A 19,369-nucleotide genomic window follows, 5' to 3' on the forward strand; every position below is an offset into this window, starting at 1 on the left:
AATGAAAGTATCAAATCCTAACCACTAGACCACCAGGGAGGTAATTATGCTGTTTTTCCTCTCACTTATGCTACACTTTCTTAGGCTACTTTCTATCCAATTTCTGAAGCTGTTCCATTGTCCATTCCCTGAGGGGCTAAGAGCAGAGAGTGCAGGAACCCCTGTGCTCAGGGTCACAACCTCAGCCCAACCCAAGCCACTGAGACAAACTCAAATGATGCTTCCTCCAGCAGGATCACAGAGCCACACAAAGAAACCCCATGAGGAACAATCCTCCTCTGCCTTCATTTACCCCATTGCAACCCTCTCAGCAGCCGACTCTTGTGGGAAGGACACTGAGCTGATAGGAGCTCTGGCACAGAGACCAAGGCAGGGGTGTTGCTCCCCCTCAGTGGGAGCTGATCACATTCTGACTCTGGAGGAGGAGGGAAAGGCCATGGCCACAACATGGTTCTCTTATGTGGGATGACTTGATCCTGGCCTGGTGTCTGGCTGTGGAATTTACTGTTTACTATTTTTATCCTGCGTATTTAAAGATGAAACTGCTTTACAAAAGCTCCTTTATTCTAGGTGATACAAACAGGTCACTTCCCCACCTATTTCAAGGAGATGGAATTTTCCTAACACACAGGGAACTTAAACTAACATGCTCAAGATCACACATTCCTTAGGAGAAAACGAAGGGAGAAAAAACAAACAAAACCCACCAAACCGTTGCTGTTTCTACCCAAATGATCAATGAGACCAGAAAGGGAGACTGTGCAATTAACTGTCTGGGACTACACTGACTCTGCAGTTACTTGGATGCAGACACACCCAGCTCTACGGTTGGTAACGTACAGAGACTCTGCTGCTGCTCATGAACTAGCAGCACATGACCTCTGAACAGCTGCCATTCGAATGTATCTGAAAGTCACAAGGAACAACGATCGGTGTTAAAGGAAGGCTGCCATTTATTAGAGCCCCAGTTGATGCCGTGTGCACAAACAGAGGATTGAATGTGTAACAGGGAGTTTGGTAAATCTTGGTTATTTTAGTTTTGTAACAGGCTCCTGTCCACCCCCAGTAGAGTTTTCAGTCCCAATGGCAACTTACTTACCAAATGTAATACAGACTAGTCCATGCATCCCACGTGGATGTGGTTCTTGTTCTTCTGCACATTGTAACCCATGGAGGCCAAGGATCTGTCTCTTCATGTGTCTTTGTTTAATTGATGAAAACAAACCAAGACACTTAGAGGATTGAAAGTATCAGAGGGGTAGCCGTGTTTGTCTGGTTCTGTAGAAGCAGCAAAGAATCCTGTGGCACCTTATAGACTAACAGATGTTTTGCAGCATGAGCTTTCGTGGGTGAATACCCACTTCTTCGGATGCAAGCACATCCACATCCACTGCTTGCATCCGAAGAAGTGGGTATTCACCCACGAAAGCTCATGCTGCAAAACATCTGTTAGTCTATAAGGTGCCACAGGATTCTTTGCTGCTTCTAGAGGATTGAAAGTGATTTCTGCTGGGGGACGTTTGCTAGGTGTTTATGCATTTGCACAGGAAAACAGTACGTGTGTCCATTCATTTCAGGAATCCCTATATAGTAGAGCTCCTGAGCATACTAGAAATGGAATTATTTTTATTGAAGAAACAGGCTTGTAAGGGGGCACTTGGATTTGAACCAAGTACCACTTAATCTGCAGTCAAAAACTCTACCACTGAGCTCTACCCCCATGACATTTGCATAGGCAAGTCTGTGATCTTAAGGATTTTGAAGGACGGGCTCTGCCTCAGAGAGCTCCTTTTCTATTCCCAGACCACAGGGGTTTAAAAAATGGGGTTTGATTAAACTTTATATACACATGTAGACAGCACAGCTTGCACACCCACCAACATAACTTCCCCCACTGACATAGCTACCACCTCTCGGGGAGATGGGTTAACTGCACAGACGGGACAGCTCTCTCCCCTCCGCTTAGAGCAGCTTCATTATTTATGAACAGGTGGGAAATAACCTCCTGAATGGATAGGAACCAATGTATCAGATATTGCTGTGTCTGCATTCAATATGGGTAACTGGTCATATTGGGCTGGATTAGTAGGAGCATTGCCAGCAGATGGAGGGAAGTGATTATTCCCCTCTAGTCAGCACTGCTGAGGCCACATCTGGAGCATTGCGTCCAGTTCCCCACATACACACACACACTACAGAAACAAATTGGAGAGAGTCTAGGGGGCAGGGGACTTACAGGGAGAGGCTGAAGGCAGGGCTGCCCAGAGGGGGTCAATTTGCCCCAGGGCCCCCAGGAGAATACAGGATTCTATAGTATTACAACTTTTTTTTATGGAAGGGGCCCCTGAAATTGTTTTGCCCCAGGCCCCCTGAATCCTGTGGGCGGCCCCTTCCCAGACCGTGGTGCTGTCCCCCCCTCCACCCCCTTCCCTCGTTCTCCTCCCTCCGAGGCCCCCCCTGTGCTCCACCCTCACTCCCATTTGGCCACTTCCCACCCCTGCTCTTTGGCTGAGGCCTGCTGATCGCTCGCTCCTCTCCTCCCGCAAGGCCTCCTCGCGCCTCTCCACCCCATACCCCAAGGTCTGCCTGCTGCCCCCCACTGCCCCTCCCCTGAGACCTACCCTATCCATCGCCCACACCTCTCTGCCCCTCCCCTGAGACCTACCCTGTCCACCTCTTTCTTTGATCATCTCTTGTTATTCCTTGAAACATCAAGGATGGAATAAAAAGCGAGTTTACTCCAGGGTGAGGAAAGAAAGGAGCCATCAACCCCCTGGCAAAGCTCAGTGCCCCAGAGAAAACCTGCCCCCTGCTATCACAATCACTGATGTACTGGGGATATGACGGGAAAGGGACTGTCTGAATGATCGAGGCAGGATATGGACAAAAATCTACAGCAATATCATTAACTACAAACACACTCTCCTCGTGCTCCAGCCAGAAGGGAAAGGAGCAGGAATTCTTGCAATTCAGCCATGGACACACTTACACAAGGGCACAGCAGTGTGTGTGTTGTGGAAGCTGGTCTGAGGAAACAACTGGACTTGATCACTCAGTGAGAACAGAACTAGAGTGCAGTGAAAGCCACATACCAAGCAAGTAGTTGTGGCCAAGTGGTTAAGGCGATGGACTAGAAATCCATTGGGGTCTCCCTGCGCAGGTTCAAATCCTGCCAGCTACACAGGAAGTTGTGCTTCTTTAGTTTCAATGGAGCTGGGTCCTGTCTCACTCTTAAGTTATGTCTACATGAAATAATAATGTGGCTTAAGTTAAAGTGTTTTAATTGAACAGCTGTTGCATGTCCACCCTATGCCCCTGTGTCACCAGAGCACATCCATGCTAGCATCTCTTGGATTGCCACAGAGAGCAGTGCACTGTGGGTAGCTATCCCACTGTGCAACTGGCTGCAGGGTGCTTTGGGAAGGGTTTGCAATGCCTCACGGGCTGGTACAGCATCACCTGATGCAGGTTTCTATCCCATTGTTCAATGGGCATCCTACTAGATTGCCAGCTGCTTTTCAACTGCAATGTGTGTGATAGGGTAGAGAGCATGTGTGTGTGTGGGGGGGGGGGAGACAGTGTGTGCGTTGCAGAAGAGTGAGTGTGTCGCACACTGTCTCTAAGTTCAGACAGCTGCTGGAAGCAACCAGTCCTGAGGCAGGGGACAGCCCCGACATCAGCCCCCTTCTCTCCCTGGCTCAGCTCAGCACAGCACTCTCTGTCACACACACACACACACACTGCTGCCTGCTTAGCTTGGTGTCAGGGGTGCTGGAACAGGGGGGTTATAGGGCCATGTCCACACCACTCTTTACTGGATGTTAGGACAAATGATGGGGGGGGAGGGTGCAGTCTTGGGGAAGAGGTGTCTGTGGGTGTGGCCTCGGGGGGAGAGGTGCTGTGAGTGGGGGTCCTTAGGGAAGGGGTGTCATGGGGGTGCCACAGTTTGGACAACGGTGCCCCCCCCCCACTTTAAGGAAGCTTCTGCCGCCCCTGCTCTGTGTTGGCAGAGCGGGAGAGAGCAGCACCCACGGCAGTGATTTGCTCCCTGGGGCTCCGGCAGCGGGGCTCGGGAGGTGATTTAAAGGGCCAGGGGCTCCGGACGCTGCAGGGAGCCCTGGGCCTTTTAAATCACCAGCCTGGGGAAGCCGGGCCGGGCTGGCACAGCGTACTGGCTCTTGCCGGTACCCCATACCGGAACATACCGGCTTACTTTCACCTCCGGAAGGTCCTCACATGGATCAATAAATGGTCAAAAGACAAGAAACAAAGGGTAGGAATAAATGGTCAGTTTTCAGGATGGAAACAGGTAACTAGTGGTGTCTGTACTGGGGCCAGTACTAGTCAACATATTCATAAACAACCTGCTAAACAGTGAGCTGACAAAATTTGCAGATGATCCAAAACTACCAGCTTGCTGCCTAGAACGAACGCTCCTTGAATGGGGTGATCCACAGGGAATCATAGAATCATAGAACTTAAGATCAGAAGGGACCATTATGATCATCTAGTCTGACCTCCCCCAAGATGCAGGCCACAAAAGCTGACCCACCCACTCCTGAACTAATTCTCTCCCTTGACTCAGCTGTTGAAGTCCCCAAATCCTGATTTAAAGACTTCAAGTAGCAGATAATCCTCCAGCAAGTGACCCCTGCCCCATGCTGCGGAGGAAGGCGAAAAACCTCCAAGGTCTCTGCCAATCTACCCTGGAGGAAAATTCCTTCCTGACCCCAAATATGGTGATCAGCTGAACCCCGAGCATGCGGACAAGACTCTCCAGCCAGACACTCAGGAAAAAGACTTTCAATATCCCAACATTGACCCTAAGTACTAATTACCAGTGGTTGCACGTTATTGACCTATTGACTAAATCACGTTCTCCTATCAAACCATTCCCTCCATAAACTTATCAAGCTTAATCTTAAAGCCAGAGAGGTCCTTCGCCCCCACTGTTTCCCTCGGTAGGCTGTTCCAGAATTTCACTCCCCTGATGGTTAGAAACCTTCGTCTAATTTCAAGCCTAATTTCCCAACTGCCAATTTATATCCATTTGTTCTTGAGGGAGTAGCTCAAACCTCCAAAGTGCCTGGCCAGGGGCAGGACATTAGCACAGCAAGGGAGGGGGGGGCAGTGACATCACAAAGGCCTTTTACAGGACCTCAGACTATTGGTCAAAGGTGGTGGGGAGGTGGTGACCTCACAGAGAGATGTTGACATCAGCCAGGCAGGACAGGGGTGAGGGGCCAGGGAAACCTCAGAGACCCCTGTGGCTTTGCTTCAGCAAGTCTCCTTCTCCAGGTCTCTCTTTGAGGACTGAGAGAGTATTCGGGTTCATGTACATGAGCGCCAGGAGGAACCTCTTTCAAGTTTTCTCCTTCCCTTTTAGTGATTTTACTAGAAAACAGACATCCCTGTTTAGAAGGTAAGAGCCTCCTCGAGGTCTGAAACCTGTTCAGTTTGATCCATCTGGTGACAGTTGAAATCTAGGCATGGAAAACAGTTGAATTCTAGGCAAGGAAGCATAATTTTATTCCACACCTGGGATTTTGTCCCTTACAATCACTGGGGACATTAGGGTTTGTCCATTTTGTTTCACCTTTTCCTCAATCCATCTCTCCCTCCTTTCTCTTCTTCTCTTGCTTCTTTTGTCCTTTCACCTGTTCCCCTCCCAGCACCAGGAGCGTGTGTGTGTGTGTGTGTGTTGAGGGGGAGTGCTCTGCAGCTCCCACTGTGGGAGGTCCACCCAAAAATGTGGGGCTGAAATAGTGCTGGGGCAGTGATCCCCACCGGTGACCTGGGTCATTCTTTGGGCTCTCTGGTGAGAACCCTCAGCCTCCCGTCCTCAGTCTCTACCCTGATTGACTGAGCAGGGGGTTGTTGACAGGGAAGAGACTCAGGTCCTTGTTGTTCTCTTTTAAGACCAAGTAAATAAGTCAGAACCAGTCATATGTTTGATGAATTTTGCTGCTCCTCTGCATTAATTGTCTCTGAGCAGTTCATGATTTCCTCTAAGATTGCAGTGCTCCTCAAATACTTGCTGAATAATTACTGTGCACTGTTGTTGTTGGTCTGGAGCTCACCTGAGAGCACTTTATTCAGGTCATTCAATGTCTGAAATTCAAGATCCGATGGTTAGTTTGAAAATCAGGGCTCTTGGGTCCTATTCCCAACTCTGCCACTGGCTGGCTGTGTGACCTAAGACAAGTCAATTCTCCTTTCTCAGCCTTAGCTTCTCCCTCTTTCATGTAGGGATAATAATGATCCGCTCCTACCTACGTCACGGTGGGTCGAGGATGGGGATCCATTGGAGAGCGTCACTAGGAGTAGTGCATAATATGAGGTGTTCTATCACGTTTACTCCGATCAGATTATGACATAATAGAATAGCTGAAATAGTCTATTTGATTTGTATTTTTTTGTTTTGAAATTGTTAAGAGCAGCAACTACTTAGCTCAGACTGAAGTATCTTATCTCATGTTTGTGATCTAAGTGTCTCCTCTTTGTGTGCGACGAGACAATTTAACACACTGTGACAAACAGGAGATGCTTTTGTTTTGCAACAAAATATTTTTGCTAAGAACTTTCATCCCACTTGTTTTGATTTTGAGAAACAAACTGGTTTAGTCTGAAGGGGATTTTCTGACAGAAATGGTTTCAATGAAATTTCCCCACCATCTCGATTCCTGGGCTCTATCTCTGCCTCTGGGGGGTTTTGCTGTTTGTTAGAACAGGAGTCAGGACTGGTGGCTTCTCTCTCTGGCTCTGCCACCGCCTTGCTGTGTAGGCCCTTGGGTAGGTCACTTCCCTTCTCTGCACCTCAGGCTCCTCCCCATCTGTCCAATGGGAACAGGGACAATTCTCGAACTCTGGGCGGTCGTGAGCCTGAGTGAGATAAGGGGCGTTAAAGCCCTCTGTGAAGGAGAAAGGGGAGTTTCTCGGTGTTTAGCACCAAGGAATTCTAAAGTTTGCTAAAATGTCTAGTCTGTGGAAACAAGAAATGGTCAGGGCCAAACTTTTTAACCATTGCGTTTTTTAAACCTCATTCAGGGATGTGAGTCCCTGTCTCTTAGGTACCTGGGGTTCTTTGCCAGCAGGAGAGAAGAGGTTCCTGCCTCTGTTTTTGTGGCCTTAACAAACCAGGCGTTGTGCCCCAGTTCTCGTCTGAGATCCCTGAAAAAGAACATCTTCCCATCCTTGAACAAGACAGGACCTATCTTTAAAAGGGGAACAAAGAGACCCCTGGGACTTACAGACTAGCTAGCCTCACTTCCACAGCTGGAGAGATCCTGGAATACATTCTTAAACAATCAGTTTGTCAGCAGCACCTACAGGATACTTTGGTTCTTAGGACTAGGGGGGGCAGCGAAGCCTCGGGGCGAGGGAACCGGGGCCTCCCCCCACGCGCCGAGTCTCTGTCCCGCGCTCTCTCCGCCAATCAGGGAGCGGGGAGGGGCGTGGCGAAGTGACGAGTTACGGCCCCTCCTCCAATAGAGGCCGCGCGTGAGAGAGAGAACTACGCTTCCCAGAGTGCACCGGGAGGGGGCGTTGTCTGAGCAACCTTCCCGTCACTTCCGCTGTGAGACGAGCCAGGAACTACAACTCCCAGCCTGCCCCGGGGCGCCTCCGTCCGCTCCAGCCCAGGTGAGGGCGGGTCCCTGGGTCACCTGACACCTCCTCCCCCTACGCAACTCCACATCCCCACCCCGCCCCTCCAGGGAGCCCCGCCCCGCCCCCACCCCGGGGGAGCCCGGCTGTAAACACCCGCTGCAGGGACAGCGTCACCCCCGGACAGACCCGCCCCCGGCCGGAATGAGTCCTTCCCCCAGCCCCCCCGCCCGCTGTGCCCGCCCCCAAAGCCCAGCCCCCGCCCCACCCCTTTCCCGAAAGCCCTGCCCCCGCCCCCCTTCCACCAACGCCCTGCCCCCCTCGCTCCGCCCTTTCCCTAAGCCCAGCCCCCCTCGCTCTGCCCTGCCCCCCCATTCTCCCAAAGCCCTGCCTCATGCTGCCCCTACCCCCGAGGTCCCGGCCTCACATCGCCTGTTCCCCCTAATCCCCGCCCCTTTCCCTAAAGCCCCGCCCCTCCCACCCCTTCCTCCAAGGCACTGCCCTCGCATTGCCCCTTGTCCCCAGCACCCCACCCACGCTCTGCCCCTTCCCCCGAATCCCCACTCCAGCATTGCCCCCAATACACCCCTCCCCTGCAGCCTTTCCCCAAGGACCCACCCCACCCTCACTCTGCCCCTTCCCCTGGAGACCCTGCCCCTGCACTGCCCCGTTCCCCTGAGGCCCTGCCCCGACACCACCCATTCACCCGGGACCCTGCCCTCACACTGCCCTGAGACCTCACCCTTGCACCGCCCCTTCCCCCGAGACCCCAACCCCGCACCACCTGTTCCCTCTAATTCCTGCCCCTGCATTGCCCCTTACCCCAAAGCCCTGCCTTTGCACCACCCTTACCCCCAGTCCCCACCCCTTTCCCTGAGACCTCACCCCTGCACTGCCCCTTCCCCCATTCCCAGCCCCCGCATCACCCCTTCCCCCGAGACCCCGCCCACATACTTCCCCTTTGCCCTGAGACCCCGCCCTCACACCGCCTCTTCCCCCAAGTTCTCAATGCCACACAGCTCATTTCCCCCGAGTCCCTGCCACCGCACCGCCCCATCCCCCGAGACCCCCCCCCAACACCACCCATTCACCCCGGACCCCCCCCCCACATTGCCCTGAGTCCCTGTCCCCGCACCGCCCCGTCCCCCGAGACCCCACCCTCCCACTGCCCCTTCTCCCGAGACCCCGCCCCTGCACTGCCCCTTCCCCTGAGGCCCCCCCTTGCACTACCCCGAGGCCCCACCCCTGCACCATCCAGTGACCCAGGAGCAGGCCAGACCCGGGACGGGGGAGGCAGAAACATGCTTTGCTCTGCCACAGACTTCCTGAGTGTCCTTGGGCACATCACTCAGCCTCTCTGGGCCTCAGTTCTCTCGTCTGGGAAATGGGGCTGGTGGCGCTTTCCACCCTCGCACAAGCCTGGGAGGAGAACTACCCTTCGAATTAGGAAGATGCTCGGATCCTGGAGTAATGGGGGAGGGGCGCAGGGGGAGCATATTAGCACCATCATTTGGTATCTGAAGTCTGTTTGGAAACAAAATATTTCCCTGAAGTCCTTCCAAACCCTGTATTCAGCCATAACCTTCGGAAATATGTAACGCAGCAGTGTGGTTTTTCCCCATGTAGCCAGCACCCAACCTGGCACCACCCCCAGCTCTGCCCCCTTCCTGCCATCTCACCTCCAGACCCTGGCTGGGCGCCCCCGGCCCCTCGTAGCAGGGGGCTGTGCAGGAAGGTGCAGGGGGGTCTCCTTGCAACCGTGAGTGGGTGTCTGGTGGGTGCTGTCACCTCCGCCAGAGACCCCCAAGAAACTCACTAGCTTCCTCCGCATGCGGGGAGGGGCTCCTACTTTCTGACTTGGGGGGGAGATTCCGTGATGTCAGAGCCCATGGTGGGAGGGGTTCGAATCACAAGTCTGGAGTGGCAGGGCAACCCCCTCCCCCAGTCAGATTCCGCTAGGGGGCTCAGCTGGGATCTCTACGGAAGGAGACACAGGAGAAAGAGCCGCCAGTATGGAACCCAGGAGTCCTGGCTCCCAGTCCCACTGCTCTCACCTCTAGACCCCACTCCGCTCCCAGAGCCAGGAATAAAACCCAGAGGTCCTGGCGCTGAGCCCCCTCCCTGTTCTGACTACTAGACCCCACTCCCCTTTTAGGCTCACTGCCTCTTCTATCCACCCAGCCCACCTGTCCATCCCTTTGCTGCAGGTTTCTGGGATGTCACCCCTGCTCTGCACTCCCCCAGTGCAGCCCAAGGCCTTTCCTCCCCCCAGCCACACATCCTCTCCCCCCTCATGTTGGATCATCTGCTTGGCCCCCTGCCCCCTCTCGGGGTGCGCTGTGCGGCGTGGCTGGGGATTGTGCAATGGCCCAGCACCAGGCAACGCAGAACGTAAACCACAGGCCTTGTCCCACCCCACCGGAGCTGCCTTCCAGGTGCATCAGAGCCCAGCACCCTGCACCTGGGCCCTCCTGCCCCACAAGGGGTGAGCTACAGCCCCCACCACGCTCTGCAGAGGGGAGAAGGGTCAAGCCAACCAGCCCATTTAGGATGGGGGAATCAACACCCTTTCTTCTGCACAGCCACTGACCATCAGCGGGATTCCTCCTCCTCCTCCCTCCTGTGCCTCGTGTGACTAAATCTCTGTACCTAGACAGCCGGTCCGTCCGCTGCACCCCAGTCCCCCATGCCTGAGCCTCCCTGCACATGGCTCCAGAGAATTAAGTCTCACATCTCACTGGAAACTCGACTTCTTGTGCCCAGAGAGTCTCAGCCCCCGTCAGTAGATGACCTGAGAAACACAGTGTCCGTCTTCTCTAAAGAAGTACTTGGAGATGTTTTTCTTGTGTGACCACGTGGCCTAATGGATAAGGCATCTGACTTCGGATCAGGTGATTGAGGAGTCGAGTCCCTTCGTGGTTGTTCTTGTTCAGTTTTACCTTTGGGCTGAAAGTCCTGCTCCCTTCAGGGCCTGAACCTCTTTTTGGCCGCTCAGGCCAATGGTCTGGCTTCAGCTAGAGCCCCAGGAAGGAGTTGGGGGGTGGGCGTCACAAAGGCTGGGGCATGAGCCCCAGGTGCTTCCAGTCTCGCCTTTGCCCTTCCTGACTTGCCAAAGAAAATGGGCAGCTGCCCGGGCTAGTGTGTGGAGCAGTTTCTCTCTTCCAAGTGTGCGCCTGTCCCTGTGCTGGAGGGGGGTTGCTACATAGCACCTTGGGAGCCTGGGTGTTTCTCTGCTTCTCACCAGCTGGGGAAAAGCCGCTTAGGGTAAAATCTCCTGCCCCATTGCCAAAGTGAGCACCTTCAGTGGGAACAGTAAGAGGCCCCACCATGGGGGCTGGCCCTGCTTTCCTATTGTCTTCTGATGTTGGCGACAAAGCATCAGCAGCCGCCCCGCATGCTGGTCTGTGGGCGGCCTTCAGTGGGTGTTTGGCATGGCAGGGAGCAGTCTGGCTAGGGGTCTTTGTCGCTGTCTGCTGGCCACGCATAGGCATTGTTGGAAAATCATAGTGGTAATGAAGCCTTTTTGTATTAGGCCTGAGTAAACCAAAGTTATGCTATGCTTGTCCAAACTGTGTTGGAAAGCTTACAGAACTCATTAGACTGAAGGCCGTGTATCTACCTAAGTCAGCTATTTCGCTTATCAGTTTTGTTTGGCTCCCCAAGTATATGTTGGCTCCCCAAGTGTATGCAGCTGCGTTCACATGTATGCATCCAAAGTATCTAGTACAAAGGGTCAACGGATGTATCTTGTGTCCCCTTCAGAATGACAAATGTATCCTCAACAGATGTATCTTGTAGCCCCCACAAAATGATATATGTATCCTGCATATCCAATTATCCCCTAATAGATACATGTACAGGGTCTATAGGTCAACCAAATGACGTAGACAAACGTAGGCTAAGTTGTTTGTTACCGGCTATAAAGGTAGGCCGCTTGGCCATGAAAGGTGTGTCTCTTTCTTTGGCACTAGCCGAGAGGAGCACCCGCTCAGCTGATCGATCAATAAAGAAAATGGTACTTGTCTTCTCAGTCTCCGTGCCTCCTTGGTGTAATTAGGTAAGCTCCAGGGGGAAACGAGCCCTTTTGGCTAACAAATGGCGACCACGAAGGGACTTCTCTCCCTGTTGGGGGCGCTGACCGGCGGCCGAGGACGGCTCAGGAGAGTGGCCACCTTGAGCTATTGGTTTGCTCAAGCTCCGGGTCGCCGCAATCGGCCGGGATGGCTACGCCCCCTCCATAGAGAACTCCAACCGACACGGAGACAAGACGGTACCAGAAGAGGGGAGTCCACCTGCCGGACGCGGCCACTCCGGGCGTGGTAAGTGCGTTACCTCCTGGGTTTGAGGATTAATGCCCCCGAAGTGCGGGTTGGGACCTTGGGCCCCTAACGGTAAAGGAACCCACAAATAGGAAGGTGTGTGGGTAAAAGCTTTCTGGTTAAGGTACCTAGGTTCAGACACGGCTAATGAATAATTCCATTAACTCCACGAGTCCGTGGGCCGTGCTGAACAATTACTGGGACTTAGAGCAGCCCCAGGGCTGGCTTTTCTTTTTGGTAGGGGTACTTTTGTTTCTTGTTCTATTGGTATGCTGGAAGCCAAAACTGTAACCGGGTCTAGGAGCATGTGAACCCATCTTCTCTCCCACCCCCTTCTTTTCCGTGTGGGTAAGGGACAGTCTAAACATTCCACCTCACCCCCTAAGGGTACCCCAGCATATTATATGTACGTATATTATGGTTCTAAAACCTGCAGGTATTTAGATAATTGGAATCTTTATACGCGTGAAGATCCATCTAAACAATGCCCATTAAAAGGTACCTTTAATCTAGATAAGATCATATATCTCAGAGGAGCTTTTAATCACCAAAGAAAAGCCTCTGACACAGTGTGAGCAATTTGTCTAGGAATGGGTTAATTTGAAATTCAGCTTGGCAGAGAGATGAAGAAAAAGTTGTTTTATGCTCAAGGTCAAGCAAACCAAAGGCAGGACAAGTTACAGAACTGAGATTACATTTGCAAAGCTTAACTGTTTGGTGAGATCCAACAGTCTGACTTTGTGACGGATGCCGGTGCTGGTGTGGCTTGGTGACACTGGAGAAGCCACAGGTAGCTGACCTGGACTGGAATCTCTGAAAGAGACACCACAGGAGATTCCAGGGTGTAAAAGAACAGCCTTCCCAAGAGCAGAAGCATGTTGGAAATTCTGATCAAGCTGTATACAGGATAATCTCCCGTCCACCTATTCCCCTTTTCTGAATGTTATATACAGACGTGGCCAGTCTGGATATGTGTAAGTATGGGGCATTCATATCTTTCTTGAGTGATGTGGGAGCATTCCCAACACTCTCCATTGTTGTTTTATCATTTTAATGAAGCTTTAAAATTTGGTTATATGGTGTATTTTCTCTATCCTCCTGCAACGTCCTGCAGTGTCAGCCTGATCACCTGACATGAGGCATAAATTGGTAACAGAAATTTGTCACAGTTTGGTGAGCAATAGAGAATGGGGGAGCCCTGCAGAATTTACACCATCTATTTGTTTTACCCTTGTTATTTTATGTTTGTTCTGTTTGGTATTGTTGGTGTTATATGTTGAGGATTGCATAATTAAAGGTGTGCCCATTCTCAGCTGCAGTAAGTCTGAGAACTGGAGAAGGGTTTAGCATTCCTCTCTCCACCCTGGTTGACCAGGAAGGGTGGCAGGTTAAAGGATCTACCCCCAGTCGTAGCAGGACTGGGCAATACGGTAGTTGGAGAAAAGGAAGCCCTGGCTAAGCAAGTACCAGTCCTTCAGGGACTTGTTAAAATTTAACCATTTGTGCTCAGCATACGCCGTAACAGCAGTGTGTTTGCTACAAGAGGCAATTAAATAGTTAAACGCCAGTGGGCCATGCGTTTTGCCCAGGTGGTGAGCCTCACATGGGAGGACTCGGGTAGTCTTGTGCATAAAATGTTTTTGGGAAAAGACCAGAAGGGTGGGGGCAGAAGCCCATGAAAGAAACGGTTCAGCGCAAAAAAAAAAAAAAAAAAAAAAAAAAAAAGGATCGGGCCCAGGTGGGCAGGCAACAGACAGAGAGCTTGGAGAACAGGTTGGAAACTTTTGAGGGTCTAGTGGAAGGAAGAAGTAAGTGAGTATAAGCATGGGGATTTCAAATACCCAGGAGGATATTTGGAATGGTGATTTGAATTGGTAAGTGGCTGTTGAAAGACAAAGCAAGTGATATAAGGAAAGAGCAAGTGATTTGAAGGAGAGTGAAGAGTTAACTCTGTAGTTGCTGGAGGGAATAGTAGTTGAACTTTGTAAAAATGCTAAAGAGAAAAGTTCTTGGTGTTTTTTTTTAAATGTTTGTAAATAAATTCAGGCAAAGAAATTATTAGATTGCAATCATTTGGCTATGAACAATTTTGTTGAATTAGCTAAAGAATGTATACAGTGCTATGTAAATGAAAATGTATTAGGCTCTAAGGCACTATAAGTGGTGATGTTTTCTTTCAGTGTTTAAAAGCAGGAGTTAAAAGTAAAAAGCAAGCCAGAAAGCATCTGTATTAATGCAAATTATCTAACTGATAAGGTAAAGGCCACTGAAATCTGGGCTGTCTATGAAACACATATAAGACAATATGGGGTAATTCCCTTGTTTTGCCAGAAATCAACAAGGGTATTTGTATATTTTAAGCAATAATTGACTGCCCAGAAGGGGTAGACCTCTGTTTTGGTCTTTCAGATAATCAAAGAAAACTAATGCCAGCTGAACAGCATTCAACGTATCGTGATTTACTGGCAGAGTAAAAATTAAGTTTTGTGTTCTATGTTCTGTCTTGTGGTGTTTGTCTTGTGGCCAAATTGTTGTGTTTAATATTTTCATGGGATGGTCTGATTTGAAATCAAGCGGAAGTGTTGGATTGAAAGGCAGATACTTGTTTTGTTCAACTTAGAATACAAAGTATTTGGATACATCAGAAAAATGTGATCTATTAACGTCTAATATATTTTCTTAAGTAAGAGAAAGAAACTACATTGGCCAAATCTTTTAATTGAAAATTGTTGTTAAAATTTGCATACTAACAGTCTTTGGAAGCGAGGACATGAAAAGTTAACCCACTCCCCATATTGTACATGGGATCCTTCTGGCTACCTCAGATTTCTAGCCAGAGGGCTGGGGATGGTGGGAAGCTATTGAACTAGAGGTTGTATTGAATGAACTCATCAAAGTGGGTGTGCTTGTCCTGGCTTGTTGTTCCAAAGCTCTGTAATAAGGTTATTTTAGTAGAAGGGTATATGTGACATACATTAAATAATAAGACTAATGTACTGTATAACAGCAATGTGTATGTGTTCATTGTTAACAAAAGGTGTATAAGTAAAAAGTAAGTTTCCTTTGTAGGTTAAAAAGGGAAGCCAAAAAGGGGAAAAGGAAAAAGAACGAGTTAACTGAGAAAAACTTTAATTAGCAAGCTCAGTCAAAAAAAAAAAAAATAAAAAAAAAAATACACTGACTTCGTTCAAGGACACTTGGCTAACAACCAGAAAAGGGGGGCTTGAATATGCCCAACCAGCTGTAAAATCTACAAAGACACTAATGCAATGTGTTAGGTTTCCTTTTTACGCACTACCCGAAGACCCTAGCAGCCCTGCCACTCCATGGAACCTGGAGACTGGATCAATGTACAGGTCCATCAACAAAAGACTGCTTTGGCTCCATGCTGGAACGGCCCTTATTAAGTCCTGCTGACTACCAACACTGCTGTGATGTGCCAAAGACTGATTGCTTGGACCCATGATTCTCACTGCAAAAAGACCCCTCTACATCAGGAGAATTCTCCTACTGATAATTAGCCTATTCTTTCTTCTAGTTCAACTGTGCTTCTGGACAGCAGGGAAAAAGGACAAGGTGACGTGCTAGCTAACCTCTCCCTTGTCCACTGACAGACCAACTGTGCCTTTGAACTTTTCTAGAAGAAACACTCACTCCACTGACATTGCCAAAGTCCAGGAATTCCTGACTAAAAAGGACATTGAGAACTGACCCTGGTAAAGAATCAAAGAATTCTACACTGGCAGGAACAAACTTGTGGGACCCCTGTTTGGAAATGTGGTATTAATTGAATTTTGGGGTTTATTCTACAGGCTGCGCCATGTGTTTTGGATAAATCCTTTAGTATGTATTGCCCTCCCTAATTGGATTTTAAATGACATTGTCTTTATCCAGTTTTCAGATCACTTTTACATACCCAGATTGTTCACAAGGGGCTGCCATTAGCTTAGCACAACAAAGAGCCTGGGTTATTTCCTCTGGAGAAAGGGGAATTGACCAGATCCCTGTGGGCTGGGGCCAATAGTGTTGCAGTCATCTGAATTATTTTTCAAAGCCGAGAATATGCTAAGAAATTGGGCCGACTAGAAAGGGCCACTAGCCTTATTTCTGAAGTTCAGCTAACCCAAGTATAGGCTGAAGTTGGTGAGTTACATGTCATTTCCATTTTTAGTTCTATAACCCAGAAGTTACTGACACAGATGGTATTGAATATCACTGAGGCTGGGAAGGCATTGCAGTGGAATCTAGTATGTTTAGAAATCCAGGATTTCCTGAATGACCAGCTGATGGCCATTTGGAATGATCTTAAGCACCAAACTTGGCCCACTGCCCTTACAGACACATCAGGAACCATCTGATCTGTGGTCATGGAAACATATTTGGACACTTTCTGGATGGAAGTGTGTACATTTACAGTGCTCCTTCCAAGCATATGGACCGGTTAGGGTGTGGGCTCCCACATACCGAATCCTGCTGGGTCCATGGGAAGGATGCATGTGGGACTTAATACCCCCTCGTTATTAACCCCAGCTCCCTAGAGCTTAATTGCTTTTTTTTGTTGGCCTCAAAGTGTGAGAAAACTCAGCCAAAAGGTTTGGTGAGTATTCTCAAAGGGGGGAGTTGTTGGAAAATCATAGTGCTAATGAAGCCTTTCCGTATTAGGCCTGAGTAAACCAAAGTTATGTTATGCTTGTCCAAACTGTGTTGGAAAGCTTACAGAACTCATTAGACTGAAGGCCGTGTATCTACCTAAGTCAGCTATTTCGCTTATCAGTTTTGTTTGGCTCCCCAAGTATATGTTGGCTCCCCAAGTGTATGCAGCTGCGTTCACATGTATGCATCCAAAGTATCTAGTACAAAGGGTCAACGGATGTATCTTGTGTCCCCTTCAGAATGACAAATGTATCCTCAACAGCTGTATCTTGTAGCCCCCCACAAAATGATATATGTATCCTGCATATCCAATTATCCCCTAATAGATACATGTACAGGGTCTATAGGTCAACCAAATGACGTAGACAAACGTAGGCTAAGTTGTTTGTTACCGGCTATAAAGGTAGGCCGCTTGGCCATGAAAGGTGTGTCTCTTTCTTTGGCACTAGCCGAGAGGAGCACCCGCTCAGCTGATCGATCAATAAAGAAAATGGTACTTGTCTTCTCAGTCTCCGTGCCTCCTTGGTGTAATTAGGTAAGCTCCAGGGGGAAACGAGCCCTTTTGGCTATAACAGCATGGTCCTGCCCTCATCTGAACAGCCAGAGTAAGTCTGTGCTTAGAAAGCAGAGACACAGGAGACTGAAGACAAGAGGGTGAGAAAGATTGAGAAAGGACCTATGCAGATAGCCCACACTACAGGGACACTGCCTGGTTAAGGGATGTGGAGGCACCAAATTGCCCCAAATTTCCCGGTGCCCTATGCAGCTGCGTACTGCTCCAGCGGTGAACTCGATCCCCCGGCTGGCTGAGCTGGCCAGGAAAGCTGCCCCTGCCCCTGCTCCGCCTCTTCCCCACAGCCCCCCACCCCTGCTCTGCCCCCACCCTCCTCTTCCCACCCCTGCTTTACCCCATCCCCACTCGGCCCCTTCCCCTGAGCTACATCCCGGTGGACGGCAGGAGGGATCAGTCACACCCTGCACTCACCGAGCAGTGGGAAGTGGAACGACCTGGCCCCAGCCTGCTCTGCTCCACCAGCTCCCAGCCACGCCACTGGTGAGTGCTGGGGGGTGTTTCTCCCACCCCCCAAGTTCCAAGGCTCGGAGCAGAGTGCAGTAGGCTGGGCCTGGATCACTCCACTTCCTGCCGCCCCGTGAGTGTGGGGTCGGGCCTGCCCTGCAATTACCGGGCGGTAGGAAGTGGAGTGACCTGGCCCCAGCCTGCTCCGCTCTGCCAGCTCGGGCTGGGGGACGGGGGTGCCGTGTAGGGCACCAAAATGTCTAGGAAAAACCCTGAATAGATCATTTTACCACAGGGACCGATGGCTGTTAGAATAGAGATATTCAGGCTGCCTGTACAGGCCTAGACTTTAAGAACTTAGGTGCATTTTTATCACTTAGCTAGTGACAGGGGTATAAAACAAAGACCCAAAATCCCAGTCTGCCTGTATCTGGGCCTTCTCTCCCTAGGAGAGTCTGAGCCTTGTTCGTAGGCGAAGGCCTTTGGCTAAGCAGCAGGGGCAGCCATAAGGTGGGAAGCGAACAGTCCCATCCTCACCTCCCAAACCCGTCACACTGAACTAAGGTGGGGTTGGGCTCTTAGGAAGACGATCCTGTCCCAATAGTGCCCATCACCACCAGATAAAGAAACAGATCTTAAGGGAGCATCCGGTCTGGCACGAAATCCCTTCTCAATGGTTGTGGTTGTGAAACCCTCATTTCTGTAGGGTTTAGCTTTCTGGCCCCCACTTTTCTATTGTCAATCTGTCTGGTTCTCTAATTGTTTCTGGCTGCTGCCGAGTTAATTTTGCTGGGTGTAAGTTAATTAGGGGAGTGGGATGTAATTGGTTAGAGAATTCTGTTACAATAGGTTAGAATTGGTTAGTTACAGTGATTGGTTAAGGTCTAGCTGACAATATTACTGTGTTAACTGGGGTCAGACAGGAAGTGGAAGAGGAAATTGGAATCATGCTAATGGGGGGGGGATGGGACTAGGGAACAGGGAACAGGGACACAGCCAAAGCTCTGTGGTGTCAGAGCTGGGAAGGGGGACATGGGGTAAACACGCTGCAGTGTCAGAGCTCATAGACTCATAGACTTTAAGGTCAGAAGGGACCATTATGATCATCTAGTCCGACCTCCTGCACAACGCAGGCCACAGACTCTCACCCACCCACTCCTGTAACAAACCCCTGGCCTATGTCTGAGCTGTTGAAGTCCTCAACTCGTTTTTTAAAGACTTCAAGGTGCAGAGAATCCTCCAGCAAGTGCCCCGTGCCCCATGCTGCAGAGGAAGGTGAAAACCTCCCCCAGGGTCTCTGCCAACCTGCCCTGGAGGAAAATTCCTTCCCAACCCCAAATATGGTGATCAGCTAAACCCTGAGCATGTGGGCAGGACTCACCCGCCAGCACCCAGGAAAGAATTGTCTGTAGGGATTTGGGGTAAACGCTCTGCGGTGTCAGAGCTGGGAAGTGTCAGGGACTCGAACCCCAACAGCGAAGTTCGTTGTCTGACCGCAGAGAGACAGGCAACACCAGCAAGGTCCGATTAAAAGTTCTTTATTGACAAGTGCACGCATCAGTAAAGAACTGCTCGTATCCGAAAAGAACCAGCAGCTCCCTTTACAGCTTAGTATTAGCCTATATAGACAGTTTTATTACGTCATAAATCATTTACTTGAGCAACCCACCCCCTTTGTCTAACAACTAGAAATTAGACACCTTTTAATATAGTCTCTACAGCATTAAATTGTTAATATCTCAACAAGCGCCAAAGGTTAGGAATGTGAGGGAGT

At 50.2% G+C, this 19,369-nt stretch overlaps 1 non-coding gene across 1 annotated transcript; it reads left to right on the forward strand.

Annotated features, from left to right (window-relative positions):
- Nucleotides 1–3,099: 3,099 nt before the first annotated feature.
- Nucleotides 3,100–3,181, forward strand: TRNAS-AGA. The gene has a single exon. It is a non-coding gene; the product is annotated as a tRNA-Ser (tRNA).
- Nucleotides 3,182–19,369: the final 16,188 nt, after the last annotated feature.

This window comes from Mauremys reevesii, unplaced genomic scaffold, assembly GCF_016161935.1.
Source record: "Mauremys reevesii isolate NIE-2019 unplaced genomic scaffold, ASM1616193v1 Contig29, whole genome shotgun sequence".
Lineage (NCBI taxonomy): Eukaryota > Metazoa > Chordata > Testudines > Geoemydidae > Mauremys > Mauremys reevesii.